The sequence below is a fragment of the Triturus cristatus genome, chromosome 2_2 (genome assembly GCF_964204655.1).
Source record: "Triturus cristatus chromosome 2_2, aTriCri1.1, whole genome shotgun sequence".
NCBI classification, from domain to species: Eukaryota; Metazoa; Chordata; class Amphibia; order Caudata; family Salamandridae; genus Triturus; species Triturus cristatus.
Genome location: NC_140582.1, coordinates 361915812 through 361938315, shown reverse-complemented (window position 1 = coordinate 361938315; position 22504 = coordinate 361915812). Strand labels below are relative to the sequence as shown.

At 44.1% G+C, this 22504-nt stretch overlaps 1 long non-coding RNA gene across 2 annotated transcripts in view; it reads left to right on the top strand.

The window, feature by feature from the left end:
* LOC146862279 (uncharacterized) overlaps positions 1-20570 on the top strand; it is a 127844-nt gene extending 107274 nt beyond the window's left edge. Inside the window, exons 2-4 of one of the 2 annotated variants that reach the window (XR_014978408.1) lie at positions 14527-14615; positions 14908-15002; positions 20468-20570. This is a non-coding gene — a long non-coding RNA (uncharacterized LOC146862279). The remainder of the gene's footprint in view (positions 1-14526; positions 14616-14907; positions 15003-20467) is intronic. The other variant, XR_014978407.1, reaches the window with a different exon arrangement.
* Positions 20571-22504: the final 1934 nt, after the last annotated feature.

Genomic DNA, 22504 nt, shown 5'->3' with positions numbered 1-22504 from the left:
AACTGTTTCTTTCTGGGTTTATTACCTTAAAATAAATTGCTTTATGATCTGTCCGTGGTAGGGGAGGAATATTATCCAACATGATTCGTCCTATTGAAGGACTTCTTCAGGGCTACAAAACATAGACAATATACAATAATTTAAAAAACTTCTTAAAATATTAATGTTGGTTCGACCTAAATTGTTCACATACTATGGCTATACATCCATAACTCTTCTATTTACATATTTACATTATTGTTGAGCAGAGCAGTCAATTAATTATGAGGCCATGATCTTTTTATAGACTTAACTCCATAAATTCACATTTACATTATAAGAACATACATGCAACAGTTCATATTTACAATATTAAGTCATCTCACACTTAATTCATAAAAAAAGACAGTATGGGAAACGTATTATACAAGCACTGTCTTATGCTTACAACAAGGTTATATATTTTGTGCGTAAATGCACATATGTACATATAATTAATACCTTATCTGATAAAAGTTGAGAGAAGTTCATATATTTATGATCAGCAACATTGGGAGAAAAGATGCCTAGACATACCATTGGAATAAAACTGTCGAATAATACACAACCTTATATAACATCAATGTCTGATCAGCAGACTTACTTCAGTGCTTGTAATAACACCCTAATGGAATGAAAAGTATATTTAATAAACCAAAGCATTATATGATTACCTCATCAATTATCAATTCTATTGCATATGAGTTCCCTCTTCTCAGATTGAGCTGACCTTATGGTCCTTCTTCCAGGAGATAATGAGATATTATAATCATTTAATCATTTAAGAGTGAAAGCAATGGACAGGAAACAGACCTTGACTGTCAATATGGACAGATCAAAGAAAAATAAGAAAGGCATAGACTAAAAAAATAATGTGTTGTTTATCACACAGTATAATCAACACAGCAATCATATCTACAATGTGTTGAGAAAGAATTGGTCCATTTTGAGCACAGATACTAGCCTGACGAATATTATTCCAGGCAAACCGAAGGGCAATACAATCATACAAAAGCTCTGTCCAAGCTATGTAAGAAAGAGGGACACTGATCAGAGAGGGAGAACATGGCTACCGGTTAAACCGGGTGGTTTTCATGTTTGTGGTAACTGTTCAGTGTGTCGACTAGGAAGAAATAAATTCATAGGGTTTATGTCCAATACGAACAAAACTTACCAAATCATGTCTTTCATTAATTGCAATACCACGCACACAGTATATGTTATTGGCTGTGCGTGTGGAAAATTGTATGTAGGCAGTAGTATACGCTGTCTTAAGGTAAGGGTACAAGAACATGTCCGTGCAATAAAAAATATGGATGAAAGGTATCCAATTGCATCACACATAAAGGAAGAGCACCCTGACAACAGAGATATCTAGTTCCATGCCATAGAACATCTGATTAGTGGTGAGAGAGGAGGTAACAGAGAACTTTCTTTATGTCAGAGATAGGCAAAATGGATATATAAGTTATGTACAATGCAGAAGGGCCTGAATAGCAATTCAGAGATGCATTACTTTCTATAAAATGTCACCATGTAATCTAGGACTAGATATGCATTTATGTTTAGAGTATCTTTCTGGAAACTGTTTGTTTTTCTATTACACACATTGGATATCTCTGAGAGATTGGTGAAAAAAATTAATCAGATTGACATTATGTGATAACTGAATATGCTTGACAGCATTTACTGTCAGAATTTACATTCTTTTCTGAGCGAAATACTATGTGTGTGGTTTTGACACTGTAGTTCTGATTGACATAACCTTTTTAACTACCCTTGATGATGTATGACTTTCTGAATACTGAATATGGTATTGATACATACATGCATGCCTACCTACGTATGCTATATGCATGAGGGATCCCAAGCTATATTATAGCGTGACCCTTGGTTCACTTTGATGCTAATTGAGGGAGAACAGTTGTGAATTGTTTATATACTAGATGGGCTATTAGGCCTGTGTGGGAAAGCGGAAATGACAATTATGCCATTGGTTAAAAGTATGAACTATTAGGGTACCTCATTTGCACATATGAAGGACCATAGTATAAGATGGCCGAGTATCTGTTTAGTCGATGGTGCTGAATACGCATGTGCTTAAAAAAGCTAAACCTAAAAGAAATCTTTAAATAGCGCACATATGGAAATGGTCCGAGACACAATCATTCAGAAAATCTGTTTATGAGCATAGGATAGGCGAATTTATAATAGTGCCACCTTTCGATCTTGCTGGCAGCACTGACTACGCATGCGCTGGCATATGGTAGCGATATATTTGGCAGGGTCCTTTGTTTTCTTGAATTTTTGTCCTTTCTTACCGAGTAATAATAGGAATGACCTTTCCCTTTTCCTTCCCTTTGGATCGGGAAGATGTCCAACATTTAAGATAATGGCAGAAAACTCAAACGATAGCAATTGTTTGTGATCTTAGACTATCCTAGTGTATTCCTGCAAGAAAAACTACACTATAAGATGGCCGCCTTTCTATCTTCGCAGGTAGTGGGAGGATTATGCATGTGCGGGCAAGTGGAGATTAAACGCTTGGCTGGGACTGTTGCCCCCTTCATATATTTTTTTGCCTTTTGCTTGGTGTTTTTTCTTGCCGAGTATGAATAGGGATAATTGTAACATTTAACAAAATAGATAAATGACTCCTTGTGTTGCTGCGTCCAGATGTGGGTTTATTCTTAGTAATCAAGAATTAATGTACAGGATACAAGCAAGAATTTAATTCAGTAAAGGCCCCATTTAAGGCCCCACCGGGAGCAGCTGCCCTGCTGCTCAGCCTCAAATATAACTTACAGTAGAATCAAACATACACAAAAGGAACTCTAGGTGACATCACAGATGAAGGCTGAACAGCAGAGAACAAACACTAAAGAAGGACAGAGAGGGAGGAAAACAGGATGTAACACATCTCCTCCCTTGACAGAAATAAGAGCAAAGGAGAAACGAAGGAAAGAAGAAAAGTAGATGATAGAAAATGCAGCACATACAAAGTAAACCCTCTTCGCAAATTTAGTGGAAGAGAATAACACATCAAACGGGTGAAAGTACGAAAGGCAGTACTGTCACCTGAAAATGAAAGGAAATGGATAATAAATAAATGTGGTTAAGGACCACCACATAACAAAATCCACAAGAATGGAAGTGGATGGGTTCATCACCAGCAAACAAAAGAAACTGAACACTCCAAAAGATATAAGGGAAAAAAGGTTCAGATACAAGAATTAATAAATTAAATATGAACTCCTCTAAAACATTAGAGCACTTACGTGGTTCATATCAACAAAATTGAGGAACCTGCGACTCTTCATTACATTAAGTAATTTGAACTCCTCTAAAACATTAGAGCACTTACGTGGTTCATATCAATGAGCAACCTGTGGCTCGTAACTCCACTAATAAATTTGAACTCCTCTAAGCGATTGAGCACTTACACGGCTCTTCATAAAACTGAATCCCTCCAACAAATCCAAAAATTGAGAAGCACTATGACTCCTCACATAAAAATGATCACAACAAGGCTCTTCATAACAATGAGCACTACAGCGGCTCTCTGTATAACTGAACACCTCTAACTAATTAGAGCACTTACATGGTTCAACAATATTAATTATGAATAAAACTGAGCATGAATAGAACTGAGCACACTACGGCTCTTTATCATTAAACCTGAAAAGAATGGAGTGCCACAAAAATGAGCACCGATGTGGCTCCGCAAAAGTACACATCCAATAAGTCCAAACACTGGAACAACTAATCTTCAGAAAATTCAAAATGGAAATGAACACCTCAAGAACAATTTGAGCACAAATGTAGTTCAATACTATAAAATAAAATGTAACCCCTGCACGACTCCTCACAGTAAATATGTGAACCCCTCTAATGAAATAGAGCACTAAGAAATGTGGTTCTTCAAAAATAAAGAATAAACTGAGCATCAACATATCTCATCACCTTTAACTACAAAAAGAATGGAGCAATTTCAAAAGTGGTTCGAAAACGCATAGCAGTATCAAACGCTTCTGCAAATAATCACTGGAAATAAATAAAATTTGAGCACCCCAACAAATGTTGAGCCCATAAGTGGCTCAATCCAATAAAAGCAAACTAATCAAGCACATCACTGAACTCTAAAAACTAACTAAAATGCAATAACCGCAAAGGAATGACAATACCATACATTTGTAACATGTAGAAAGACGTAAAAGTAGCATAAACAGAACAAAAAGTAAAAAGATCATCAACAGTACACCCAGCAACATAGCTGATATGTGAAACAGAGCAGATTACAATATCTTTAACATAACAAACTAAAACAAAAAAAAGTAGTCACCGTAGTCATCTTCGGACGTTGAAATCCCACAGTCACAGTCATCATAGGTCAGCATATAATGGTCTCTTTCCCAGTCGCGTTGTGCCCTCTCAACCATGAAATTGAATAACTGCAGCTCCTCGATGATATCCTCATAATCATCACCATTGTGATTCTTTAACTATGTTCGGGTCAGCCATGTAAAATAAGAAGTACTCCTCCCCTCTGCTCCATAAGATGCGGTGCATAGAAGACGGCATAAACACATTTTGGTTGGCACTGTAGATGATACACTACTAGATACACTTGAGGTAGCAGTACGCCAACCCTAAAATGGCGGCACGTACATGACGCTGAGCCGGATGGCTCACTGCACGTCTTGAGAGCAGAGCAGGCAGGACACAGGAAGATGCACACGGCGAAGGCACAGGAGGCTGCGTGCGGGGAAGCAAGGCTCGTGGTGAGCACGATAATGGAAACAGGTACGGTGCACGAGCTCTGTTTATAGTTTGAACCGCAACAAAACAGTTCAAACCACCCCATAGCAGAAGCGCGACGTGTCAATTAGGGAAGTGAAATGATAACGTTTCATTGCGCCTTTTTCTTTTTTTTTAAACAAAATTCCTCCGGGAGCACATAGACACCTATCCTCATGTATGTGGAGACAGTTTCCTCAGTTGCAGAGCTGCATTTCTCCTTACATAAGAGTGAAACTTCTTGATAAGGCAGTCCCCAGTTTAAACACATTCTCAAACAGTGGTAGCAATGGCAGATTCACCATAGGGGCACATCAACACAATAGGAGCACGCATAGAACCGAACTCCTCAGTTGCACTGCCAATACTGGAATTCCCAACTGCTCATAGCACTCCAAAAGTGGCACTCATAGCACTCCAACCAGTCTGATGACAGCACCTTCAAACCCTTTTAGACACATAGCAGGCAGATTCCGAGTTAATCAGATCAAATCACCTCCTTTTGTAAGATGTGTATAAGGCGGAGAGTCTCAAAATCAAGCTGCAAATTCCATGTAATAGCAGATTTCAAGCAGCAGGTCACAACTTAACATCCAACGTTTAGGCATACTTTAACATGTCCCAAGCCCATACCAACGCTCAACTTACTTCTGGCTGTCTGATGTTGTAGACACCGGTTAGGCAATCAAGGGGTTGGGCATGAGGTTTAGTTAGTTTCTTTTGCAGTATCTTTTGATCACGCGTGGTTTCTTACCTTAAATCATCGCCAGTGTAACATTTAACAAAATAAATAGATGAGTCCTTGTGTTGCTGCGTCCAGATGTGGGGTTTTTCTTAGTAATCAAGAATTAATGTACAGGTTACAAGCAAGAATGTAATTCAGTAAAGGTCCCAGTTAAGGCCCCACCGGGAGCATCTGCCCTTCTGCTCAGCCTCAGATATAACTGACAGTAGAATCAAACATACACAAAAGGAACTCTAGGTGACATCACAGATGCAGGAGAGCAGCAGAGAACAAACACTAAAGAAGTACAAAGAGAGAGGAAAAACACGATGTAACAATAATCTTTCCCTCTGTTTTTCTTTTAATCTGCCGGATGTCAGATATGTAAAATAAGGACTCGGGGCATATGTAGCAAACGATCTTGTATTCGCAAATGCTGCGATTCGCAAAAAAACAGCGTTTGCGAATACAAAATCGCAAAACGCGATGTATGAGCATTTTCGCATCGCATTATTAAGGAATCGCTAATTTTGCGATTCCTTAATTTTGCGTAAGCATTTAAGGAATCGCAAATTGCGATTCCTTAAATGCTATGTAACAAGCACCCAAGTTGTGCGATTTCTCCTTAAGAAATCGCAAATTACCACCAACTTGAAGTTGGTGGTAATTTGCGACTTCTTTGAATAATGCACTTTTTGGCATTTTTCAAAGTGCCATGTGGCGCACATACATGCCCTTAGGGCATGTATGTGCACCATACGCGCACAAATCCTCATTTCAGGGGTGCATCAGGGTGTCCTTATGACACCCTTGCACCCTTGAAATTATTCTTAATTTACGATTCTCTAATTGCGAATCGCAAATTGAGAATGACTTCCGATTCATTCCTATGGGCCTCCTGGCCCATAGGAATGAATGGGAAGGTATTCCTTAATTGCGATTTCGGAATTAGAGAAGGAATAACAAGAAATCGCAAAATGTTTGTGAATTTTTATTTTTTATTTTTTTTTATTTATAAAACCTTTATTTCTTCAAGAATCTGGACACAGCTATTCAGCCGACAACCCGGAGGTTCGGCAGCTTCGGTAGGAGAGAACAAAGAAACGTCCACAGTGCATTGAAGGAGCAGTGAAAATGTTCCATTTTTAAATAATTACAAACACACAACAAACCCCAGCAAGGCAACAACACTGAATACCCACGGTGTTAGCCCCTCAGGGGGGAGCCGGACCCCAATCGTCTAACAGTTACAGTACTGTGAAAAGAGGAAAACGGGGGGAAAGCAGAGGCCCAAGAAGTCAATTAACCATCACATCTGCATACTAAGCTGGAAAGAAGATCAAGAAGAAAGCTGTTCCTCGGGGGGATCCAGATCAGGGGCAAGACATATTCCCCCCCTGTATTGATTCCACCTCCCCCAGATGGCATGCCACTTCCGAGGGCAGCCTCTAGCGCAATAGACTGTCTTCTCCCTGAGCATACTCCAGTCCATATTTTCTTTCCACGCGGTTAACGTGGGGGGCCCCGCGGAACCACACAAGCGCGCGATATCCCTCTTAGCAACCATGTTACCCAGAGTCACCCACTGGGTCTGCGCCTCATCATGATCAGTGGGCCCCCAGACATTCAGGAGACAACACCGCGCTTCCGGCTGCATGGCAATGCCCGTCACCTCCCCCATCACCGCATGGACTCGCCTCCAAAATTCCGTGATGACACCACATTCCCAAATGATATGGAGGAAAGTACCCACCATACCACATCCCCTCCTGCATAGGCCTTCCTCAGAGAATCCCATATGAACCAGTCGCGGCCCCGTCACATACACTCGATGCAATATCTTGAGCTGCACCAGCCTCAGACGCGACGGGATCGCAACCTCCTTAGGAGAGGAAACAGCAGACTGCCAGTCCTCATCATCCAACTCGAGTCCGTCCCTGGTCCACTGGTCCCGCAGCCCCAGAAGCATATCAGCCCGAACATTTATCAGTTTCTTGTAGATGAGCGAGATCGTGCTCTCTGGCATATGGCCATCAAGGATCCGGTCCTCCAAAGGAGAGGACTCAGGCACCCTCTCACCCTCCACAAGGACTGACCGCAACTCATACTCTTTCTGCAACTCTTCAAAGGACTTCACCCTCCCCTTAATCAGCACATCTCCAACCCTGGAGATGCCGATCAAGTCCCATTTATCAAACCCTTTCGTATGCCAAAGCCTACCCAACCTTTCAGATTCAAACAACGGGGTAGCTAGGGTGAGCCTATCCTTCCAGCCCAGAGAGTCAGTCGCCATCTTCCATACACGCACCGCCACCCCAGTGGGCCCCGTGAGGGACGAGTCGAGGGACCGCGAATACAATGCCCTAAGATAGTTCCCACCACGCAGCAACCATCTGTCCATGGCATAACCAGGGCTGAGAGCCGGGCCATAAAGACCATGGTTAATCGCGGACAACTGGGTGGCCCAGTAATAGCGTCGGATGTCTGGAAGAGCGATACCCCCGTCATACCATGGAAGCGTCAATTTAGCAATCGCTATCCGCGGCCGCCCATCCCACAACAACGTTCGTTGGAGGCTTTCGACCTCCCGAAAGTACCTGGCCGGCACCCAATCCAGAGTATTCTGCAATGCGTAGAGGAACCGAGGAAGGGACATCATTTTGAACAAGGCAGCGCGCCCGACGAGGGAGAGCGGCAACCTCCGCCAGCCCTCAACATCCCGCCGCAGGCGCGCCAGGGGGGGAAGCAGGTTTCTCTCATACCGCAAAGCAGGGTCCATGGAGATAAAGATCCCCAGATACATGAAGCCCTGCTGAGCAATCTGGATCGAACAAGTTCGCGGGACCGGTGGAACCTCACCACTAAGGACGTATAAATACGATTTACTCCAGTTGATGACGAGACCCGAGTTCCTACCGAAAGATGTAAGAACGTCACAAACCACTATGAATGAATTCTTGGGCGAGGCAAGATACAACAGGATGTCGTCAGCATATAGCGAAATGCGGTCCTCGTGTTCGGGCGACCAGCGAAGGCCACGTATGTCCGGGTGCCATCGTATCCACGCCGCCAGCGGTTCAAGGGCAAGGGCGAACAGCAGAGGCGACAGGGGGCAGCCCTGCCGAGTCCCCCTCCCAAGCCGGAACGGAGTCGATGCCCGGCCATTTACCACCACACTCGCAAGGGGTCCCTCATACAGCAACCTCACCCAACTCACAAAACCAGGGCCAAAGCCGAACTTGGCTAGCACAGCCCACAAATACGCCCATTCCACCGTATCAAAGGCCATCGTGGCATCAAGAGACGCCACAATAGCCGGTTCTCGCAGCGTGCCAGCCCTGGCGATCACACCATGAAGGCGCCTAAGGTTTAACGCGGTGTTGCGATGCGGAATAAAACCGGATTGATCCGGGTGAATCAAGTTTCCAAGTACCCTGACCAATCGGCCCGCCAGGATTTTAGCCAGAATCTTCGGCTCGGCGTTGAGGAGTGAGATGGGCCTATATGAGGCACACTTATCTCGGGGTTTACCATCTTTGTGTATCACAACAATTGTCGCCAGCCTCTGGTCCAACGGGAGGGTCCCACTCCCCCGCGCCTCCACGAACATGGCGCGCAGGTGAGGGGCTACCCTATCCGGGAACAGCTTATACAGGTCAATCGGCAAGCCATTCGGGCCCGAGGCCTTGCCCGGGTTCAGCGCGCGAATAGCTCCCGCCACCTCATCGACCGTTATCTCTCCATCAAGATCATCTCTATCTACATCAGAGAGACAGGGCAGAGCGATATCCCTCAAGAGGTCACGCGAGTCCTCGGGCGGCCTATCCGACACTGAGGCATAAACCTGACAGAAATAGTCCGAGAAAGACTGTACAATCCCCTCAGGTTCCACAATCACCTCTCCCCCCTCTCCCGTCAACTCCGGCACTACTCTATTAACCCTTTCTTTTTTATCCAGCCAAGCTAAGAGCTTCCCGGCCTTGTCACCAACATCATACAGGCGGCCCTGCTGTTCCCTACTGAGGGTCTTAGCGGCATTTGTCACAAGGTCCTTATACTCGGCTTGCTTCAAGCTCAGCTCATGCAGTGAGGCCGCTGTTACCTCCTCCTCTAACGCTCCCTCCAAAGCCCCGATCTCCTCCTCCACTTGCATAACCTCGCCATCTCTCCGCCGCTTGGCCGCCACTACAAGTGAGAGGGCCTCCCCTCGCAGCACGGTCTTAAATGCTTCCCACAACGACACAGCCGAGTCCACGGACCCATGATTGTCCTTGAAGAAATTATCCACTGTCTTCACCAGTGCGCTGCGCATCTTGGAATCTCGAAAGTACCAGGGGTTAATAGGAGCCACCCTTCCCCCTCCCTCGCGGCTTATATCCAGCCTGACCCACACTGGCGAATGGTCCGATATGCCACGCGCCATGTGCCTGACCTCAGACACCAGTGGGGCGTGCGCAGCCAAAGTGAGCAGGTAGTCAATCCTAGAGAGGCTACCATGCGCCCCGGAGTGGAAGGTGTATTGACGCTGTGTGGGGTGCCGGAGCCTCCAGCAATCTATCAGGCCGAGTGTGTCTAGTAAGTCTGGGAGCCACTTCTGAGCCCCCCCCAGTGTCTCTGGGCGGGTACCTATCCAGCAGCCCAGAGCCGACAGCATTGAAATCCCCCCCCACCACTAGCATTCCTCCCGGGAGGTCCAGCAAGGCCCTACCCAGATCTGTAAACGTGGAGGCCTGCAGGGCTGGAGGGACATAAACCGAAACCAAAAGCAAAGTTCTACCTTCCCACCTCCCCGCCACCGCCACAAACCTCCCCCTATCGTCAACAATTGTGGAGTCCACCTCAAATGGTAGCGAGGCCCTGACTAGGATGCCCACACCCCTGGACCCGGAGGAAAATCCCGAATGAGCTATGAATTTATAACCCTTCCTATTAAGAGCATAACACGTATTACCTATGAGGTGTGTCTCCTGCAGTAGGGCAACATCTGGCATTGACCGTTTCAAGTGTTGCAAAACTATCCCGCGCTTAATGCGATCTCCCAAACCATTAACATTCCAGCTAATAACACTTAAACCTCTACCCCCCATCCCCAAACACAAAGAGGCCCACCCCCCACCCGAAGAGCCACCATGGAACAATCCAGAGAATGATCATTATGCCTTGCAGAAACAAACCCCCCAACAACAAACCCAAAATCCCAACCATCCCCCCCACCCTGCACCCCTGCTGCAGCTTACAAAGCCCCCCCAACTTGCAGTGTGCCTGTCGCCCTACCAAATCTACAAAAAGTACCCTAAGGGAGGAAAGAGCTCCCCTCGTCCTCCCGCAACCCTCCGCATTTACTGCACTCTATTCAAGTCATCAGATAAAGTCAAATCGAGTCAGACCAGCTCTGAAAACATCACCCTTGCCCATCCCGGCCACTGTCCCCATCCGCGGCAGTGTCCTCTCCCGCCCGTCGTCGGGGCAAAGCGTCCAGCCATTCATCGGCCATGGCGAGAGACTCAAAAAAGAATGTCCGGTCTTCGGACACCACACGTAATCTGGCAGGGAAGAGCATGGCATACTTCAGATCCCTCTCCCGAAGGCGCCTCTTCACCCCCAGAAAGCCCTGTCTCTGCCTCTGCACCTGCTGGGTGAAATCAGGATAGAAATTCACCGACGCGTTCTGGAAGGGGACCGGGCCCGTTACCCTCGATGCTTGCAGGATAGCGTCCCGATCTCGAAAATGAAAGAGCCGGGCGACGATCGGCCTCGGCGGGGCTCCCACCCTAGGCTTCCCACCCGGCACTCTGTGGGCCCTTTCAACCGCGAAGAACTTCCCAAGACCCTTAGGCTGCAGGTGGTTAAGCACCAAATCCTCCACGAGCAGGTCAACCGAAGCCTCATCCGAGGACTCCGGGACCCCGATAACGCGCACGTTGTTGCGCCTGGCCCGGCTCTCAAAGTCCTCCAGCCGACGGGCGGCGAGATCACTCTCGGTCCTCAGCTTACGAACCTCGGTCTGCAGTTCCGAAACCTCATCGGCGAGGCCCGTGGTCTTGAGGTCCAGGGTTTTAACCCGTTCGTTGGTGTTGCCCAAATCTGCGCGAATCAGGTTAACGTCCACCAAGATGGTATCCACTTTATGCGCCAGGGCATCAAATTGTCTCCCAATCGAGGTCTGCATCCCCTCGAGCGCCCCCATGACATCCTGCAGCGAGAGCTCCGGGGCCAAGGGCGAGACCTCCTTCTGGGTATCCGGCGACTGGCTCGACCCACTCGGTGACCCCTTCTGCAGAGCATAGCGGTCCATATTATTAGCTTGAGAATAGGCTCCCCGCCTGGTAGACTTAGGCTTCAGCCGATCCACCTCTGCTTTGCCCGACATGGTTGGCACCAAGCAGTTCGGTTCCGATAAGACGGCCCCCTCTCAGCAAGAGGAATCAGGAGTGATCAGGTCTGCAGTGGGCCGCCAGAGTAGCATGTAGAGCGTCCAAAGGAAAATAAAGCCACCAAGGGCTCTCCAGGGGCAGGGCAGACAAAGGGAGAGAAAGTGAAAGTGAAAGGACGGGGACCTCCATCCGACAGTTCACACCTCGCCTGGCCGCTGTTGTTCAACTAGAGGTCGGGCATCCTGCCAACTCCAGCCCCTGGCATCCCTCGGAGATAGGCCGCAATCTTCCGCCATGCATAACTCCGGTTCCCGGTGGGCGATCCGACCTCGGGTAGCATCAATCGCCTCCCTGACAAGTCATCTACACGATGCCATGCATGCAGACAGGATTAGAGACAGGATAGTCGGCGGAGGGCGCGAGGGTCTCGGGAGCTCAGAGCTCACGCGGCCATCTTGGTCGAGCGCTAGGCTCCTCCCCCCGTGAATTTTTAAATACATCCTGTTTTGCGATTCCCAAATAGCGATTCTCAATCTATTTGAGAATCGCAATAACGGATTTTAATACATATGCCCCATAATATTTAAACAACAGTAACTGTGTGTGATCCGATCAGAAGGACTACATTTCAAGATGGCTGGTCGTTTGGTCCGCTTATTTTGCTGAGTACACATGTGCGGACATGGAGGGAAAATTTAAAAGCCGGGCTTGAATGAGACTCGGCTTGGCGGTGTTGGATGCAAAGACACGGACGCGTTGCCGGTGATACTTTTTCAAAGATGAGCGGAATATGGGTACTATTGAAATGCTTGTTAAGTTGCTTTGTGATTTGAATAAGTAAATTAAGGGATACATCTATGGGCGTGTGATCATGACGTATGCCTTCGGTTTAATTATGCAATTAAATTTAAATGATATATGGAATACCTCTTTTTTCTGGCTAACTTTTGGCAGGAGTGGGTTTGGGAGGAGTCCCCCTGCCGGAAGGCATCTGCACTATCAGTGTGGTGTTGCAGTTATTGCAGTGGTAACTCACTTGCTGCGCAACTGTTCGGTGGTACTTCAATTAAATGTATGTTTGTACAACCGTGACCTAAGGCTTGTAACTGTTGGTATGAGTGAGTGTGGAAGGAATACCGTTGCCGAAAGGCATATGCGCTAATTATGTGTTGTTGCCGCCATGGCAGTGCAAATATAAATACTGTGTGACTGTTTGGGGCAACATTTGATTAAGACAAAATGCATATTAATTTGTATTTGGACATTCTTGGCCCAAAACTAGGCATTGGGGTAGAATACAATACTGGTTCTAGATAACAGAGAGGCTTAGGAGTGCGGCCATTTTTCTTCTAACAAGCATCTCATTTATGACAAAAAATTGGAGTGGCTATGCGATTTAAGGGGATGTATGTTGTTACAACGCACACTTTTACAACGCATGCACTTACAACGCATTTTTTACAACGCAACATCCATTACAACGCATTCCATTACATAGCATGACACTACAACGCATTTTTAAAAACTACCTTTACAACGCATTCCATTACATCGCATACTACCTTTACAACGCATACCATTACAACGCATAATATTAAATTGCATTTAAGGTAAGTATTAGATAGTATAGGGGTAAAAATTACTTTTCTAACTCCAGGGGGTGCAACAGTAAGGTAAGTGTTGGATAGTATAGGGGTAAAAATTACTATTCTAACTCCAGGGGGTGCAACAGTAGGGAAAGTGTTGGATAGTATAGGGGTAAAAATCACTATTCTAACTCCAGGGGGTGCAACAGTAGGGAAAGTGTTGGATAGTATAGGGGTAAAAATTACTATTCTAACTCCAGGGGGTGCAACAGTAGGGTAAGTGTTGGATAGTATAGGGGTAAAAATTACTATTCTAACTCCAGGGGGTGCAACAGTAGGGTAAGTGTTGGATAGTGTAGTGTAATATTATGCGTTGTAATGGTATGCGTTGTAAAGGTAGTATGCGATGTAATAGAATGCGTTGTAAAGGTAGGTTTTAAAAATGTGTTGTAGTGTCATGCTATGTAATGGAATGCGTTGTAATGGATGTTGCGTTGTAAAAAATGCGTTGTAAGTGTAGTGCGTTGTAAAAGTTGCGTTGTAAATGTTGTTCCCCGATTTAAGGTGCTGGGAACAGTTGACACACTGTGATTTGATTCGACTATTATCATGTTTGGATGAAATGTTTTGATCCGAACATGAAGTTCTGATGTCTGAAGTTTTAAGGAAATATGACAGTGTAACCTAGATGATGCATGATGACCGAGTAGCACTCCATCGAATAGGATGGAAGTAATGAGGTGTTTCTTATTTAAATGCTTTGGCCCCATTTTGTATATTGTAATTCATTTGATAATTTGAAAGGGAGCGGTCTCTCTCCTTTTTATAGCAAGCACCGTGATGAAGATGGGTGCCCCTCAAACTTAATTAAATTTAGCATAACGTTAAAAGCGAAATGGATGAATGACTAACGGGATACAGATCTTGATATAAAATAGTTTTAAACTAGGTTTTTGGTTATTATAATCTGTATTTACATATGTTTTGAACGGATAATTACAAACTGTGATTTTTATGTTTATGTTAGAGTGATGGGTCAACATTAACCGCATACTGTCCAAGGAACTTACCTTTTACTATTATCCTGACTAAAGACTCCAGGCAAAGGATGCAAAGGTATGATTGCCCAGACTGTAGCTTTTCGATTTTATATGCCATTTCAAGATGATCATTCAGTGATAATTTTAAGATTTCTATGGAATATATAGGATCTAATGGTCCATAGACTTGCAATTGTAATAATTGAAAGTGAGAACATGTCATTGAATAGGCAGGTTCTCTGCCTGAAAACAACTATGGCACTTTCTGGATGAATAATAAGGCTGAAGGAATAGCATTATTGTCTATTGAATACTTTAAATCTTATATGTATATCTATATATATATATACCTTTATTCTATCTTGCAGCTGCTGACGCTGCTATTTCATTAACGGAATCTCATAAGGGTTTAACAAGACAAGTGCTTCTTTTGACTGAGGATCCCAATACCGTAGGGACACAGGTATGGCCCCTTTGAGCATGATGCCTGTAAGTTTTAAAATAGGGTCCATAAATAAACAGAACAGCGATTAAATGATTATAATATCTCATTATCTCCTAGAAGAAGGACCATAAGGTCAGCTCAATCTGAGAAGAGGGGACTCATATGTAATAAAACGGATAATTGATGAGGTAATCATATAATGCTTTGGTTTATTAAATATACGTTTCATTCCATCAGGGTGTCTGGCAAGCACTGAAGTAATATTCAAAAAAAGGAGTTTAAGAGGGACAAATCAACCAGGCCACCCTCCACTCAGTCAATAATACACACTACAAGACCTGGAGATATCAAGCACTATTTCAAAATGAATGGGATTGGGAGAGGGGCAATATAAACAATTATTATACCCTCAAAAATAGTTCATATCATGAACTATCAATACCATCCCAAGTGCCTCAAAATTTGACATTTAAAACAACCCAACATGTGCAAAATCTTCCATCAAAAGCATAAACCAGAAAAAATGTGTGGAGAATGAGAAAGCATCTCACGTGCGCAACACCAGAGGAGCTGCTGGCTGGTACTCGCCAGTGTGCTCACGAGTTTCTCATCATCGATGTCTTTCTCATGAAAATAATGTGAAAAAGAAATGTGTAAAGGGTTGTATGAAAAAAGTACACCAGGGAAGGTATATTAGGCAGCCCAAAAACCAATTAGAAAGAAAAAAGTTCTTAGAAAAAAGACCCGTGTGGTCTTACAGATAAGATTAGGTATGACCCACGTCTGTATTTTGACCCGTTTTATTCCACTCTGTGAGTCACCCCAAGGTTAAAAACACGGTCATGTTCAATAACCACATTTATGAATGGCCAACATGTTTCATTGCCTACTTAACTTTGCGGCAAATTCATCAGGGCGTCATGGAACTGCGATCACCTCCCTGGGATAGATCTGTTAAGAAACAGAAATCGCTGCGTATATGCAGAGAACATAAAAACACATGTCAGGTTGACAGAAACACGAAGGAACCACATTATACCCCCCTTCAAGCCAAAACGACACACCATTTCACAGGGGACATTACCTCGTGAAAGCCAAGGGCCCATGTACCAGCTCTCACGAAGTCAATGTTTTTAAATGAGCACTGTCAGTTGCTCTAATGGTCCTAATGCCCACACACATCCGTTATTTTGTGGTGCTTAGACCGTCATCTGTCGAGACAAATCAGATACTTTAGGAGGTGCCCACATGTCAAAAGTCATGCAAGCTCGCTCGTGACACTAAGTCTTATCTTAGATTAAAACCTGTCACTACCCAAAAGTCTACTCATAAAAGATAGTTGGCAAGCATCTATTTCACCCACTTCATCCTGGTTATCCCAGTTAGCTCGTAATTAATAGTGCTCTCTCACTATCATTACACACTGATGCCTCTCATACTCTCAGTCATAAAATTTCCAATGCGCCTCTACTGTTATAAAATGGTCTGCCAGGGGTCGCCGTGTGGTTGAGGAACTCTATTTACCGAAGTTCACCCTGGTTATCCCGGTTAACTCAACATATTAATGCTCTCTTGCTGTAATTGCGTATTATCACCCCGCATCCAATATTAATTCTAACCAGCCCAGACTCACCGTACGGTTGACGAGCTCACGCCGTAACTCATTCCCGGAACAACCCGGGAAATGCGCGGCCGAGATTTAAGCCGGCGGCGCAACACTAGTACTTCCGGGTTAGGGCTGATAACCCGGATCATTACGTGAAAGGCAAGGACGCGTCCATCAAGGCGGCCATCTTGTAGTGGCCAGATTTAAGACTAAATGCATCCACAGTGCGTTAGTCTTTCACCCAGGCAAAGGTATATTTAAGGGAAACGGCATTCGGAATAGAATGCAATGCAATGCATAGAGGTAGCACTCACTCGGAATTACTTTGCCTATAAGGATGATATGTTCCTACAAATATCTGGGACTTCTATGGGTGCTACCTTCGCACCGAGTCTGGCCTGCATCTACGTGGGCCAGTTCGAAGAGCATCATCTATACCATCCATCTAATCCCTTCCAGGGGCACATCAGCCTCTGGAAGCGGTATATTGATGATGTCTTTTGTATATGGACTGGTACACGTAGCCATCTGTGTGAGTTCTTGGAATGGCTCAATAATCGGGACAAATGTTTGAAGTTCACATGGAGCATGAGCACCGAGAAGGTAACATACTTAGATTTGGACATCACTGTGACTGGTGACAGGTTAACTTCGACTGTTCATCAGAAACCTACCAACAAAAATTCCCTCTTGCATTACCAATCTTTCCATCCAAGAGCGTTGAGGGATAATCTCCCAGTGGGACAGTTTCTGCGTTACCGCAGAAACTGTTCCTCGAGTGTTGACTTTTTGAAACAGTCTGAGGCCCTCACTGAGAAACTGGTGCAAAGGGCATATCCAAGAAAAATTGTCAACAGAGCTCGCAAGAGGGCATATAACACCCCACGTGAAGCACTGTTGGAAAGGAATTCGAGGGAGAGCTCTGATTGTCTACCCATAGTGCTTACCTTTGACCCTCTTGCGACGAAAATTCGCCAGGCCATTAGAAAGCATTGGTCCTTATTATCCACCAGCGATTACAAAATGCCCGCCCCCCGGTTTGCGTTCAGGAGAGCTCAGAACTTTAAAGACAGGCTCGTCCATACAAGGCCTCAATCACAAGTGACCAACACATCCATCCCCCCGGGACATTACCCGTGTGGAGGCTGCTCTGTCTGTGAACTAGACAGGATGGACGAACTTGGTACTTAAACAAGTTCAGTAATTGCAACTCATCAAATACGATTTACAGGCTTACTTGCCCATGTGGGCTTCACTACATTGGCCTCACCACAAGAAAAATCAAGGTGAGGATACAAGAGCATCTCAGTACCATCAAGAACGGCAAATTAACTACGAAATTGGTTCAACATTACAAGGACCACCAGCACAACTACAAGGCTGTTAAATGGTTGGTGTTGGAAAGAGTGATGGGCAATGTAAATCAGATCGAGAATACCCTTGCAGTGAAGGAAGCTCGCTGGATTTATTCCGAAAAGGTCGATCAAGTTGGCCTGAATGATCAAATCGAGTGGAATAAGATTTCCAGACGATGAAAACAGGGGTCACACACTTATGTAGGTTCTGACATTTTGATATATACACTCCTTGTATGTACTGGTTGCCAGCTTCCTTTAAACATCTGTCCCCATGTGGCTTGACATATTCTATGTGAGGATCTCTATTGGGCCTTTGGGACTGTGATATTCATCAGTGAGTAATGTTTAGCAAAAAATAATTAAGAAAAATTTTCTATTCTCCACATCCGATTCCTGGTAATGGTGTTTGATTTATACATCTGTACAAGTTTTTTAAAAATTCTATTCCGAATGCCGTTTCCCTTAAATATACCTTTGCCTGGGTGAAAGACTAACGCACTGTGGATGCATTTAGTCTTAAATCTGGCCACTACAAGATGGCCGCCTTGATGGACGCGTCCTTGCCTTTCACGTAATGATCCGGGTTATCAGCCCTAACCCGGAAGTACTAGTGTTGCGCCGCCGGCTTAAATCTCGGCCGCGCATTTCCCGGGTTGTTCCGGGAATGAGTTACGGCGTGAGCTCGTCAACCGTACGGTGAGTCTGGGCTGGTTAGAATTAATATTGGATGCGGGGTGATAATACGCAATTACAGCAAGAGAGCATTAATATGTTGAGTTAACCGGGATAACCAGGGTGAACTTCGGTAAATAGAGTTCCTCAACCACACGGCGACCCCTGGCAGACCATTTTATAACAGTAGAGGCGCATTGGAAATTTTATGACTGAGAGTATGAGAGGCATCAGTGTGTAATGATAGTGAGAGAGCACTATTAATTACGAGCTAACTGGGATAACCAGGATGAAGTGGGTGAAATAGATGCTTGCCAACTATCTTTTATGAGTAGACTTTTGGGTAGTGACAGGTTTTAATCTAAGATAAGACTTAGTGTCACGAGCGAGCTTGCATGACTTTTGACATGTGGGCACCTCCTAAAGTATCTGATTTGTCTCGACAGATGACGGTCTAAGCACCACAAAATAACGGATGTGTGTGGGCATTAGGACCATTAGAGCAACTGACAGTGCTCATTTAAAAACATTGACTTCGTGAGAGCTGGTACATGGGCCCTTGGCTTTCACGAGGTAATGTCCCCTGTGAAATGGTGTGTCGTTTTGGCTTGAAGGGGGGTATAATGTGGTTCCTTCGTGTTTCTGTCAACCTGACATGTGTTTTTATGTTCTCTGCATATACGCAGCGATTTCTGTTTCTTAACAGATCTATCCCAGGGAGGTGATCGCAGTTCCATGACGCCCTGATGAATTTGCCGCAAAGTTAAGTAGGCAATGAAACATGTTGGCCATTCATAAATGTGGTTATTGAACATGACCGTGTTTTTAACCTTGGGGTGACTCACAGAGTGGAATAAAACGGGTCAAAATACAGACGTGGGTCATACCTAATCTTATCTGTAAGACCACACGGGTCTTTTTTCTAAGAACTTTTTTCTTTCTAATTGGTTTTTGGGCTGCCTAATATACCTTCCCTGGTGTACTTTTTTCATACAACCCTTTACACATTTCTTTTTCACATTATTTTCATGAGAAAGACATCGATGATGAGAAACTCGTGAGCACACTGGCGAGTACCAGCCAGCAGCTCCTCTGGTGTTGCGCACGTGAGATGCTTTCTCATTCTCCACACATTTTTTCTGGTTTATGCTTTTGATGGAAGATTTTGCACATGTTGGGTTGTTTTAAATGTCAAATTTTGAGGCACTTGGGATGGTATTGATAGTTCATGATATGAACTATTTTTGAGGGTATAATAATTGTTTATATTGACCCTCTCCCAATCCCATTCATTTTGAAATAGTGCTTGATATCTCCAGGTCTTGTAGTGTGTATTAAGCACTGAAGTAAGTCTGCTGATCAGACATTGATGTTATATAAGGTTGTGTATTATTCAACAGTTTTATTCCAATGGTATGTCTAGGCATCTTTTCTTCCAATGTTGCGGATCATAAATATATGAACTTCTCTTAACTTTTATCAGATAAGGTATTAATTATTGTGCATATACGAACAAAATATATAATCTTGTTGTAAGCATAAGACAGTGCTTATATAATAAGTTTCCCATACTGTATTTTGTTATGAATTAAGTGTAAGATGACTTAATATTGTAAATAAGAACTGTTGTACGTATGTTCTTATAATGTAAATGTGAACTTATGGAGTTGAGTCTATAAAAAGATCATGGCCTCATAATTAATTGACTGCCCTGCTCAACAATAATGTAAATATGTAAATAGAAGAGTTATGGATGTGTAGCCATAGTGTGTGAACAATTTAGGTTACACCAACATTAATATTTTAAGAAGTTTTTTAAATTATTGTATATTGTCTATGTTTTGTAGACCTGAAGAAGTCCTTCAATAGGACGAAACGCGTTGGCTACTGTGAAGAGAAGAATATAAAGATTCAAAGAATAAAGAATTGTGTGAACTACTTCGCTTGATGGAACTAATTTCTTGTGTTTAATGTGTGCGGATCAAATTATCTTTGCAAATGTCTGTTGTGGAAAGTTTTTTCTCATCATAGGAAACTAAAAGGGTCCTGTTTCCTTTGATCAATGCACCATATGTTAACACATATTCCCATAATATAAATAAGTGCGGTATTATATCCTAGACCCTTTTTTGTAAATCATTTTATTATCCAAAATGGTGTTAGGATTATTGGTAAAAATCCCATCCAAGGTATGGCCGGCCTTATAGGTGGATTCAGAGATAATTTGGGTCAGACCGTATACTGGAAGATTGTCCAGCAACATGGCAGTATCTGCTTTATTATTGGATTCTAGGTGGAAATTGAAATCCCCCAGAATTGTAAAAGTAGGAAAGTCGCAGGATTCAAAAAGAGTCTGGAGTGAGTGGGTAAAAGTAGACCTTAACCTCTGCAGCCGATAGAGAAGTAGGCCTGGGAAGGTGAGAGAGTTGTTAATTTTAATATTAAAAATCAATGCCTCAGCTTCCAATTGTTGGGTAGGCTCAATTTTTACATTAAAGTAAGAAAGATATAGAATGGCAATGCCCCCCTTTTCCCTTTCCTTTCTAAGCATGCTACTTGATATCCTGCTGGTAGGGCGATATTCCAGTCGGGTTTAGATGTATCATTAGCCCAAGTTTCCTTAACAAAACCAGATCTGGGTTTGAGAGCTGCATCATGCATTCAAATTCATATTTATGCTTTATCAGGGATCTGGTATTCAGCATACACTGTAATGAGCCTGCAGTAAAACGCTGAGGGGTAATTCCACCTATAGGGAGGTCAGTTTTCCTGGTGTCTAAGTAAATTGGAGGTGACAGGGTGGATCCTAGCTCTTCAGCTATATTGTAATTATTTCTTTAATTATAGGGTTTGTATGTTTGCTCAATATGTTCCTAACTGTGAAACCACAGGAATTGCATTTGGATGGCCCTTTATCCCCATATCCTGTAAATACAGCCGGGTTACAGCACTCACCGGTATCATACTTAAGTAGCTGGTCCCTTGTGTAGATTTGGGGGGGAAACGGGCAGGGGTCATGGCGCTGGGCGCGCTCTGGCAACTGACAGGCGCAGACGGGCTTGCCTTTGGCACGCCGCCAGCGTGCCTGCTGCAAGCATCCGCTGCGCGGTCGCGTCAGCTTGTGTTTTAAACTATACTAGTGGGAACAACTAGTGCGCCGACCTTCGTCCAAGCGGGCCCGCTCCTACATACGGGAACTGCGGTCATGCACGGAGTCAGCAAGTCAGATACAGGTAACTTTAAAATTAGTTAAAACAAGTAAAAGCAAAGTGCAAAGTGCGAGCAGCAACCAGTACAATTCAAAAAATTGGCAGAGATCAAAGATCAAGAGATCAGCTTTACTGAGGCAACTGGACACGTCACACGCTGCACGGTCACACCAGCTTGTGTTTTAAGCTCTACTGGCGGGAAAAACTAGTCACCAAGTCAGATACAGGTAACTTTAAAACTAGTTAAAAAAATAAAAGCAAAGTGCGAACGGCAACCAGTACAAATAATTCTTTAGAAACTGGCATAGATCAAAGATCAAGCATCAGCATTACTGAGGCAATAGGACACGTCACACCAGTGGCAGGCAAGTGCTCTGGAAGCCACTTACTAGAGGACCACAGCACATGCTTGAAGGACTCCCAAGGGTAGGAGTTGTAATACTGTCAGGGTCCTGGTGGTCATGGCACCAACACCTGTTCCCCCATATTTAAGTGGGGTGTGAGATTTTTTGTAAATAGTACAGCACTGCTTGTGTTCTCCCAGAGACCAGAGAAGCACACATTTTGCCTGGGAATGATTCTCTGATTCACACTGACATCTGATGATACTGTTATGTTTCATATAGGTACCCTAATATAGGCCCAGGTAATATCATACACCCTTCACCTACATTA